The sequence below is a fragment of the Zosterops lateralis genome, assembly GCF_965231275.1.
Source record: "Zosterops lateralis genome assembly, chromosome: 2".
In the NCBI taxonomy this organism is placed as follows: Eukaryota; Metazoa; Chordata; class Aves; order Passeriformes; family Zosteropidae; genus Zosterops; species Zosterops lateralis.
Window position 1 is genome coordinate 73,622,132 of NC_139763.1, and position 12,620 is coordinate 73,634,751.

A 12,620-nucleotide genomic window follows, 5' to 3' on the forward strand; every position below is an offset into this window, starting at 1 on the left:
CCTACAGAATTATAAATGTATTAAGATATGATCAGTCAATTTTATGGTCCGTGAATTGGAACTGTTAGAAAGGATGGTGCACACATGATCAATTGTAATTCTGTTAGTCTCTCAGTGGTCACAGCAGAAGAGTTTACTAAGGGAAGCACCATTCCGTAATGGTCTAGTTTTATATGTTTGCTCTAAAACCCACTTATGGCCACAGTAAGAGATAAGGCCACTTTCCTCTAATTGTCTCTTTGTATGCACCAATTTGCCTGAATTTCCATGTTAATAAATTCTGATCCCAAGAATCTAATAAAAGTCTAGTACAAAAAGTTAGTATTACAGAGTGATACAGTGATTTACGAGAACTAAATTCAGCCATGGCACAAGATTATTAAGTATAGATACAATAAAATTTAACACATGTACTTTTTTTCAGCTGTGTGATTAGTTTTTTTATACATGGTCTATATGCACTTTTAGCAAGTGCATTTGTGCGTTTGTATTAGCAGTAATAAAGTAGTTACTTCATCTCTTTTTTATCATCATATCATCAAATACATTTTGAGCTTCAGTGTATTCCATGGTTGGGTGAACATTCCAATTAACATATTAGCTAATACATTGACTTTAACAAAAATGGCACTGTGAGTTGAGAATGGAAAAAGTTTTTTTTCACATGAAGGTATAATCCTTCCAATATAGACTGACCACTTGCTGTTGGAATGTAGTGGCGAATCATTAAGAGCAGTTCAAGTCCAGGATTACATTTCTTATGGTAGTTGTTCTAGCACCTTATTTCATTCAGACAAGAGCTTTTTTGGGAATACTTATAATGTGCCTCAAGTTTTTAGTATTTTAGAGAATATAAAAAGAAAATTTATGACATAGTCTTAATCAAGGGCTAAAAAAACTTGAGCATTTTCCAGTGTCTGTTCTCTGTGAAGGAAACACTTTGATGGATTTTCTTTCTATGTTGTTTTCTCCATTTTTTCAGTACCACTTGTCAGGCTGAAACAATGCATGGAAGCTCTTCGCCATAACTCGCCTATGTTCCAGGAATCACTGGAGTTCTAAATGGAAAATGTGAAACCTGTTTTTCTAAACCGAACAACATACACAGCCAGATTGGAGTGGTAGAGCAGTGGCTGGAATGAGGAGAAAAATACATCCAAAGTTTTCAAGCAGACTTCAGTTCAAATAATGGAAAATACTAGAATATAAGCAGAAGTGCTAGAAATTCTTCAGAGTAAATTTCCATGTATTTACAAAGCAGTGCTCAGCTACATTCCAGGGAAAGTTGATCAGTTCATCCCTGGTCAGTTGTTTTCAGTCCTTCCAAGCAGGTCATAGGTCTAAGAGTCCTGGACACATGTTTAGAATTTCAAATCAAGTTTTCCTGGAGTTGCTGATGAGTCCAGGAAAGGGCCTACACATTGATTTGAAAGTGTAGTTTTGTATGGGTTTGTTAAATTTTTTTTCCAGGTGCTTTTATAAAACATCCATCTCAGACATGATTCTGAATGGAGTTTGCAGTTGAGGAATGCCATTAGGTAAGACAGGTTGTTTCAGCAGCTTCTGGATGTGGGCTTGAGGGAGACTACTTGAGAATGTAGAAAAGAGGTATGGTGTTTGTGAAAGTGTAGGTGGGAAGAAGGGACTTAAAGAGAGAAAGCTTGACAAAAAGTGTATTCATCCCTACCCAAAATAATCTTCAGAAAATATTACATGGCTTTACTTACCTTATTTTTTGTGTTTTGCTGATGTATCCATAGAAGCTCTTCCTGGGCCTGATAAGATCCCCTCAGTTGTAAGAGTTCTTGAGGCTAATGACAGCATAGTGTTTTTCAGGCTTCCTGCGGTATTATTTAAAGACACAGCTTCAAAAGGAGCTCCAAAGCATATACTGTTAAGCTAAGGTTGCTCTCCATTACAATAGTTATTTTAGTAAGGCTGGGAAGAAATGAAGTTGGCAAAATACCAGTATGACTTCACAGAGGTAACATAGAGAAACCAGCTGGGATTGGGACATCTGCCTTACAACTTGTCACTGACATGAATTCTGCCCAGATGATTCAGCTATTTAATAATGTGTCTGGAAGAGTTTTCTCTCCAACCTGTACAAATTCTTCTGCATCCTGTCTGTGTACATTAGCCATGTACTGGGTTTGGAAGTTATTAATGCTTTCAAGCATGACTGAGAAAAGACCAAAGTGCAATAGGTTACTACAAATGAAATTTTGAAGGAGTATGCAGAAGGTGCTGAACATACCTGAAATCGCAGGGAAAAAAAAGCAAAGGTTTCATTTTATGCCTATCCACAACTGACTTTTCTAAGTCAAATTAATTCAACCCAAATGGTAAAATAATCTGACCACAGGGAGCAAGCACACTTAGAGGGTGTCTTTCTTTTTGCAGAGTAGATAAAAGAGCATTTTTCATGCTGCAGTGTTAAAGAGATCATCTTTTTTCTCCACAAATCATATGTTTTTATCCACTCTGATGTCAGATTTCAGAATTAACAGATAACAGGTAACAGAGCATTATTTTTCATATATTTACATTATAGCTTTATAAAAAAAAAGATGGAGTTGTGATGCTATTACTGATTGGTATCCTTTGAGTCTAAAATCCTACACTGTAAATTTATTTGCAATTTGCTGTAAATTGGATTAATATAACTGCCATTCTAGAATCATTCAATTAAATTAATAATGTTATCTGAAATTACATGTTAACTTTTTGCCAGGTTTTTCAAAGATAGTAAAAATTAATTCAGTCAGCTTGGCTTTTCCTTATTTTCTTTGTTTCTTTGTGTAATTGTGTTTTCTGTTTGTAATTATTATTCTAATTAGTTGATAAAGATTTATGGCAAAGAATTAATTAAAAGCCATGCACAAGCTTGTTTGTGTCTTTCTAACAAGATATAACATTTGCTTTCTCATGATTCAAGTGGCAGGTTATGTAAACATTTCTATTTCTGATCCTTCTAAGGCTTTTGTCTCTTGTCTATTAAGTATTTTGTAGGGGGGAAAACATGATCATCGAGTCGGCAATCTGCCTAGGATTTCAGAATGGCATGAAAATAAATAATTACACACGATGAAAACATTTAGGATATTACATTGTGATCATTTCATGTCACTGGCAGACCCATTTCAGGAAGAAAAACAACATTACATAAAGTCTAGTGGTACAGTAAACAAGGGGATTTAAAGACTGATGGATATCACTGGCTGTCCTCTCCCTAGGGTAAAGTATCGACTGTAATACTTTTAAATTCCTTTCCTTTCCTTTCCTTTCCTTTCCTTTCCTTTCCTTTCCTTTCCTTTCCTTTCCTTTCCTTTCCTTTCCTTTCCTTTCCTTTCCTTTCCTTTCCTTTCCTTTCCTGCCCTGCCCTGCCCTGCCCTGCCCTTTCCCCTCCCCTCCTTCAAGAAACATTGTCACATCCTTGCTTTTTATCAGCTTTTGTGCTTGGAAACCCTTGGAGTCAGGAGAGCAGCTTCCATCCATCTTCTATTGTGAACCTACTTTAATATAACTGGAATCACCTTGGCTTCTCCCATTTGGGAACTGCCTATTAATGAGTAATACAGGATCTCTGCTTCACATTGCTCTCACCCTGAATTAGTGGGAGTTCAGGCCAGTGAAAGTAGACTAACTGAACACATTTTCTCTTTGAAAAAAAACAGAGGAACTGTAAGTTCTGTCAGCAAGGAGTCATGGAAAAAACACAGGTTATTCATAATGAGAAATTGCTTGCTCTAATTTGTGACATACAGATTTTATTTACAGGGGTAGATCTTGTGGGGTTTATCTTTAACAATAGCATAGAAGATAACAGGTATTGTACACTATGTTCATGCAATACAATACAGTTAGTTTCACTTCAGAGAAAGGCAGGAATTCTTTGGGGCTGAGTCTTCATGGTGCAATAGGTTTTTGGGAAAGAGAAATGTTTTGCTGTGTAGAAAGAACATCAACTCCTGCCTGTGCCATATCTCCTTTGTGGCTCACCTGTTTTCTGAGTGACAGCCTTTTTCAGATGTTTTTCTGTCCCAAGACCATTAGTAACACTTTCTTCCATCAGACATTGCATTGTGGGTGTCCACAAGTAAGATGTAAACTGGACCTGTAAATATTCTGTGAAAGATTTTACAATCATGCAGTTTAGAAGTCACAGAGTAAATGGGAATACATAATGGTATGTTACTGTGAACAAGGCAAGTGACATCTGAAAGATCCTTAATGTATTTTTTTGTTTGGCAGGCTTTGCTGCTCTGTTATGTCAGTTTTTGGGGAAGCACATGAAGAAAAAGATGGCCTGGTTGGATAGAGTCCCAGGGAAAGCAGCCAGACTTGTCAGGGGACAGAAAAGCACAGCCAATGAAAAGAAAATTAAAGGAATGAGAGTAACAGTGAGAATTTGTACTTTAGCTGAAGCAAAGACTAATTATGTTAAATACTATGGAGAAGTTCAAATGTTAAGGAGAGATAAACACTTAGTGGGATAGTTGATATTCAAAACTACTACATACCTTAAAAATATATTAAAAAATGTTTCTCAGGAGCAATATTTGACCCTAGTTTACAGCAAGGTATTGGACCATGATCTTATAATCTACCTGTTGGCAATTATTTTTCAGTAACTACCTGCAACATTTACCTGGAAAAGGCAAAAACTCAGAGTGCCGGTTTTTAAGAGTAGCCGTGCTGATCTTGGCTGGCATGGAGTTAAATTTCTTCACAGTGTCTGGTATGGGGCTGTGTTTTGGATTTATGCTGGACACAGTGTTGATGACACGGGGATGTTTTTGTTATTGCTGAGCAGGGCTTACACAAAGCCAAGGCCTTTTCTGTTCCCCACCCTACCAGAGTGGGCTGGGGATGTGCAAGGGGTTGAGATAGGGCACAGCCAGGACAATTGACTCCAGCTGACCAAAAAGATGTCCCAGAACATGTGGTGTCATTCTTAGCCATAAAGTTAGGGGGCAAGGTTGGCCAGGGGACAGCTGCTTCTCAAGGACTGGCAAGGCATTGGTCAGTTGTGGTGAGCATCTCTTTTAATTTGCATTTTCTTCATTGCAATATTCTTTCTTGGGATTCTTTTCTTCATTATATTTTCCTCACAATTAGGATTACTATTATTATTAAATCTTAACTAGTAAACTGTCTTTGTCTCAACTCACACATTTTCTCACTTTTACCCTTCTGATTCCCCTATTCCATCTTCAGGGGAGAATGAGAGAGCATCTGGGATAATCCACAATAGCATCCTTACAGGATCAGACCAAAGATTGAACTAGGCCACTAAATCAGCATGACCAAATACCTCTCTGGAGTGCTTCAATGCTGCTGCATGCTCCATGGGAAGCAAAAAGGAGGAGTTACAGCACTGCATCTAACTGCAGGGTTAGATCTCATTGGTGACCACAGCAACATGGTGGAGTAGCTGCATGGGAAAAGCAAACTAGGAAGACAAGAAGAAAGTGTAAGAATATGATGCACAGACCAGAACAAGTCCATAAAGGGTAATGTAGATGAGTAAGCACTTGAAGCATCTTCCTTATGAGGAGAGGCATAGACAATTGAAACTCTTTATCCTGAGGAAGGCTCAGGTGTCCTAATCAGTGTTTATACCTCATGGGAGGGAATAAAGAAGATGAAACCGGAGTCTTCTCAGTGGTATCCAGTGAGAGGACAAGAGGCAGTGGCACAAGTAGAAAAGCAGGAAATTCTGTTTAAACTTAAGAAAAAGCTTTCTAGCTATAAAGGTGGTCAAACATTGGAAAAGGTTGCCCAGAGACCAATTTTGAAGATACTCAAAACCCACATGAGAACAGCCTGTTCACCCTGCTTTGAGCAGATACGTTGGAGTAGATGATCTCCACAGGTCTCTTCCAACCTTACTGAATCTGGCACTCTGTCGAGTAGTGGTAAAGAGTGGAGGCATGGGGAAACATAAGAGGTACACATTGCTCCTTTTCTTGGTTTGTCCTTTTAGCTTCTGGAATCAGTAGATCAAGTACGAGTCATGTTTAATAGACATTGATAGATCTTCTATGCATAGATTTGTTTAATCATTTTAAATCTATTTATGCATATGGTGTCTCTGGCATGTTGTGATAATGAATGCCACAATTTGATTATGCAAAACATAATTCATGCAGCCAGAACTATAAAATTAGGCCAGTGAATTCCCCAAAGCACAAAGTTCTTAGCCATTAATAATGGTAGGAACGTTGCATGTGAGTCAGAGGGAGAGTGTGACTCTGTACAAACTAAACACTTACATCCCTATAATATTCAGTGCCTTTTGTTTACAGTTGCAGATCACTGAGAAAATCTGGTCTTCTGCTGTGTTTTCTGTGCTTTGATCTCTCTGCTCCTTCTTTTCCTTCACTGTCTTTGAAAGGCTTCTCTCTCATCTCTGTAACTCACAGCTGCTAATAGAGCCATTTTCACTGGGTGCCCACCCTGTCTGAACCACTGACATGACGGCTTCTTGATGAGAGAGTTTTGACTCCAGGTGACTTTCATGTACTTTAAAGAGGATAGTCCAACAAAGGAGGAGTTAGGATTGTGGGAAAATAATGCAGGACGAACATGCCTCTCTGTACCCACGATAAAGGCTAAAATCTAAAATAAGCTAATAGGTGGCTTTCTAGATATCTTTATATACACTTACCTATGGCTCCCTAAATGTATTGCCATCTCACGCATTTGAAAGCCTCTCTGTAAAGCCATGTGAATTTAAAAGAGTAGAGTCCAAAGTCTAGTATTAGAATACTTTTAAAATTGGACAACACTGTCTAATTCATATATTGAATTACAGTCTTAGAGGACTACTCTTAGAGCTTTCCTCAAGCAAAACAAAATGAATAACTAATGAATTTTCAATAATGTAAAAAATAAACTCTGCTTTTAAAAATGCTTGAAATGCCATTTAAATTACTAAAGCTGTTTTTTTACTGCTATGGTTACTATAATCACTACCAAAAATAACAAAGCCTTGTGACTAGTCCTGATCCCGTTGAAGTAAAGATTGTTTTTGTGTGAAAGAACCTGGTTAAGGATTAACTGGAGTTATATTGGATGAAATCCATATTGTTTTTTAAAACTAGCTATCATTATGGACTTTAATTTCTTGCATTTCTTGTTGCTAGTTTGGAACATTATTGTTTTATTTTAACTTAATGTACTAGGAAGTACTCCAGCTCCTTTTGTGCAATTTTTAAAATTACTTGAATTTTAGGGAAAAAAATAGAAAAATAAGAAACAAAAGTGTGAAATAGAACAGTACAGAGAAATTAAGTTAGTTGCATGGATTTTTAGTAGAATCCATGCATTATGTGAGAAGAGCATGGCTGGCTGTGGAAGGTAAATTTACTCATTTGGCCTTTGACTCGGGCATGGCTTCATAGCCACAGCTCTCATGGGCCTGTGTAGTTCAAGCTGTTTGCTCTGTATCCAACTGTACAGGACCCTGCCTATCCCCACAATTGTCATAGCTGGCTGTCTATGGTGCCACAAGCTGGGCTGCAGGTGTGCTGCCCAATCTGATTCGCTCCCATCCTTGTCACACCCAGGTCTGCTTGTTCTGCTCAGCCGGAGGCCAATGGAGAGAAAGGCAGAAGGCATCGTGTGTGAGAATTCATGTGCCAGGGCCTGTGATGGAGCATGTGTTTCAAAGACTGCACTGCAACATTAATATAGTCCATTCAATGAAACTAAAATGTCCATGGAGGCAGCTTTGGAGGAAGAAGTTTTACTAGGATAAACTACAAAGTAAGAGAGTCTAAGATTAGGAATATTTCCTTTGAAAATCTTCCACTGTGTTGCACTGACGAGGGGGTGAGGTACATGCACAGCAGCCAAAACCAGACATAGAGGTGGTATAACCCAGCATCCTGCAGAGCCACAGAGCATTAATAGCATCACCTTCACATGTCTTTCTGCTTCCCCTGGACCTCCGTGAGTCTGCTGATCTGTAAATTACAAGATGACAGGCGTGCAGAGAGCACAGCTTTCCCATGTGTGACAGAGTCCAAGCAGATGGATATTTTCAGCCTAAGAGATGTGGGAGGGCTGGAATCTGCTATGTTATCTATTGGGGTGTGCATTTGGGGTTTTCTAAAGTTCTGTATGTTTTGTTATTAGTTTTGTAATGGTTTATCTCTACACCCCCATTCCTAATTCCCTGTAGCCTTTCCCTGATAATAGATCTTGTCACACTGCCACCACACCCTAAAGCCTGAGAGTTCTGATGGAGCTTCAGGGTGACCCAGCCAGGCATCAAGTTCCCCACTCCCCTTTCTGTCCATGGATGGCCCTGCCAATGCCCCCTGTTCTTAGTCACTCCCCCCCTTCCCCAGGATTGGTTCTGTCTCCCTGCCCGGGAGACGCCCCTGGTGTTTAATGGGCAACCTAAGCCCCAGAGAGCTCACTCTGCACATGGGTTTTGGGGTTGAATAAACCTTTCTGCTTCCTACGTGAGGGTCCTCCTTCTTCCACCTCGTAACCATGTTTCTGTCTGAGGTTCAGACCCACCAAACATCAAAGGTACAAGGCTGTACCCTCCATGTTGTGGCTGGTGAGTGAGCTAGCTGGTAAAGCTGGCACCGGATGCCACAATAGTTATCTGTATGGAGAAGGTCAAAAAGCATCTTTCAGCATCTCCAACATGACAACCTTCCCAACTGAGCACAAAGGCTGGCCTGCTGTGCTGGAGGGGTGGGGGAGAATGCACAGGTCCAACAACACTCTAGCACTGGCTGTCAGAGCTGCTAGGGCATGTGTAGTATGCATATTCCCTTGCATACTGGAGATGCTCTTGGAGTTCAGACCAGTGCCCTGCATTCCCCAAGAATATTACTGTTCTCAAGGCCCTGGAGAAGACCTTTGTGAAGAAACAGGCAGGTAGAATAGGTTAGTAAGGACAAGCATTGATAATTAACCCACATTTTTTCTTTAATAGCTTTACTTCAAAAAACTGTGAAAAAAGGCATTTCAGTACATCTCTGGAAAAACAAAAGTAAGAATCTTTTGAAATGACTGCCCCTTTGATAGCCTTTCCTCTCAATTTAAACTCAGTTATGTTGCTGTACACTGTGGCAGAGGGCTTCCAGCACTCAGGTCATTGCAGGAGAGGGAACCAATACAGAAGGGGACGGATTTTCAAAAATGCATTCTACCACTTACAAATATGCATAAAAAATTTAGCAGCTAGCAAAATCAAATAACATCTAATATAATGTTTAGCGTGGATTTTTTATTTTAAAAAATAGGAAGAAGAAAATTACCTTTACTTTGACAATATCAAGCATGCAAATTTGAACCGGGTAAGGAGAATATCACCACTAGTGACCAAATGTTTTGGATTACTTTATCTTGTTCTACTAAGAGATTTCCTGTATTTTTATCTCTCTGATATCTTTTTTTACCTTATGTAACTCTTGTGAAACTGTTTTGTTCATGGTGAAAAACAAATACAAGGATGAGAAAGAAGGTTCTGGAAGAAAAGTAAATAAATAAAAGATTCAGTATAAATCCTTGTAATATCAGACAGACCACATTAAGTAGTAACTATAGAGGCATAAAGAAATTAATTCCAAATGGAGTAGCATACTTCTTACTGCATGAAGGTTAAAAAGTTCTCAAAATATTGAATCTGCCAGGGGCTACCAGCCAGTCAGGAACTATCAACTGCCATTTAGAAATGTGAGCAATGCAGAAAGATACACAAAATGTTGTCAGATCAAGCCTCTAGCACAGACAATCCATTGGGAGCAGATTCTTGTCCTATTGATGTAGAATTGCCAGTCTGTAAGCCAGCAGGGGATTTGCCTCCAGCATTTTAGCTGTAGCTGTCCCCAGCAGACTTGTGAAGAGCACTGGATTGGTGTGCGTGGTTGGGTATCTTATAGCAGCCTTCTCAGTGAGCTACTGTCTGTGGTCTCACTACTCCTACAGTCTTAATATGTACCAGCTTGAAAGTGTTCCCCATATACTTGAGAATTTAAAACAAAACCTTTGATCAACGTGATAAATTTGGTAACCAGGAAGTTGAGTGTCAGCATCAAAAATGAAGACAGTCTAACCAGTGAGTTTTACTGAATACATACACAGTTATACGTAGTTAAGAGTTTATTGTTATCTGTGTGATGGTCAGGCACTAAACAGGATCTGCAGTTTTGCCAGTCAGTATGAATGATGATTCCTCCCAGGCTGCTGGAACAGATATCTTAAAAATTATGGGAGAAATGAAAAGTGTGGGAAATAGAAAGTGCATGGGAAAAAGAAAATCTTCATGCAGAGCTGTTCTTTTTATATTTTAAAAAGTTTTAAAAGCTGTGCTTGGAAGGCATTTTATGTTCCTGTCTCCTTTTTACTAACAAGAGATGAAGAAGGGGTTTCTGAAGAAAATGCTAGAACTGTATGAGGATACTTACTTGCAGTGATCCAAACACTTTAGAATAATGCCATTAAGCTGTAATGGCAATGTTAGGAAATATATATTAAAACATTTTAATAAATATTGTATTTATCAGGTCTTTATATTTTTATTCCTGTGTTCATCACTGTTGAATTGCAGATACGAGTAACTTATTATTTGTAAACAAAAGAACTTGAAAGTCAAACATGATGATATTTTACAGGATTAAAAACAAGTAATGCTTGTATCTTGATACTATCCTAATATAAGGCATCATCTATCAGAACTGCAATTTGTTCCAAGCAGAACTAAATTGAGCAAATAAAACCCATTGTGCAAAAAAAAATGCACATTATTCAAAGAAGCAAGGAGATGTTGTTGCTCGCAGGTTTTACTTTTCAGGTAGTGAGATCTCAGTGTGCCTGAACCCTGTTACCCATGCATCCTGCTGAGCTGTGTCCAGCTGTTGAATAGGTGAAGTTTTGTACTGGACCAGGATTAACTTGGTTAGAGTTTCTTCCCCTTCTACTTTGCTCCATTTGTCTCATCTGAAAATGGACATTTTCTCATTACTTGTTCTCTGTAGATAATGTGACTACTTATATTCTACTGCTGGTGATTAACATCAACACAAAAAAACCATGTTCAAGCAGTTGCATGTGGGAAATACACTTGCAATGTGTGGTTTTCTTTAAGTGGTGAGAAGCCACTGGCTTTGGGAGAGTAGTCAGCTGGAAGTGAAACTGTCCCAAATATGGTCTAGATCGACACATTTAGTGCTAGTGCTATAGTTTTGAAAGTCCTTGAAATAATTTTTACATCTTGTAACTTTTGTTATCAGTTATGGTAGGCATGATTTAAGTGTGCTGAATTAAATAAAAGTTACTTTTTAAAAAATAACTCTTACTAATCCTCACTGTCTTTTGTGCTAGTTGCTAATGGCTATGAGTGTTAATAAACTTTAGAACTGCATTTAGATTTGCTTTTAATACTGTAAATTTAAAAGAAAATAAATCACATTTATAAGAAAGGTTTTTAATTCCTTGTTAACAGGAATTTACATGTTTTTACTTTTCACATATTTTTAGGCTGAAGTTTCCAGTTTCCATGTCTAGATATTGAATCTCATAATGTCTTTGTTGGCTTAAAGATTAATCTATTTTCAGAAATATCTCTTGCCATTTAGATATCTAGAGACTGATCAGGGTCTGTTTGTCTTCCACTAGAGAAACTACTTATAATTCTTGGATAGCAAAGCTGTATCTGGATGTGCACTGTCATTTGAACAGCTTTCTGAATGTTTGTCTGACATGAGTACCAGAAAAAAATGCTATGTACTGAATTATTACCACTTCACCACTTCAGCTGTGTAGTGTCTGTTAATGCACTGTGAGGTTGCCTTTTTGCTCTCAGCTAAAATAAATTGCTCTCAACTAAAATGAAATTACTCTCAGCTCATACTAGTTTACTCTGTCACATCCATGCCATTTTCTCTGCTTTCTGAAGCTTTCATCTGCCAAATTAAACAAATTTGTTTTTCCACTCAAGTTTGCAGACATAAGTTTGTCCAAGTTATGTATTTATTTAGTTAATTATACCTTTTAAAAGGTACTTAAAAATATCATTATGAGTATATGATTTTTATGACAGTATATGGAGGAAACAAGCAGAGATCTAAAATTCAAGTGCTCCCTTCTTATTCCTTGTTCTTGTACTACAGGTTCTGAATCTAAAAGTGTGATGTGCCAAAGACAAAAAGAGATAAGGAGCCAGAGATTGTGTTATCTTCACTAAGAGGTTTTGCATGTGTACCAAAAAGTCTAATGACAGATGGTCTTAGCAATATAGTTCCTCTAACTATCCATGTACCAACAGCTGCCTGATATTTTCAACCAATCTGAGAAAAAACCTGAAGTTTCTGAATTGATTGCGCTAAAGGGAGCTGAATCAATATTTAAGGGGTTGATTCCTTTTTTTTTTTTGTTTGCTCTTTTCATTTTCTGCTTACCAGTTTGTAACTGTCCTTCTGCAAGTCCAGTCCAGATTTTCGGGGTCACTTATGGAGGCACCAGACACCAGGTGAAGCGTCAGTTTTGCTTTACATCTGAGAATAGCTCCAGATATTGTACTGTCTGAAATATTAGAGAACAGCTGAGTTAATTTCTTCCTCAAGTATAATCGACTTTACAAGTGATACAAC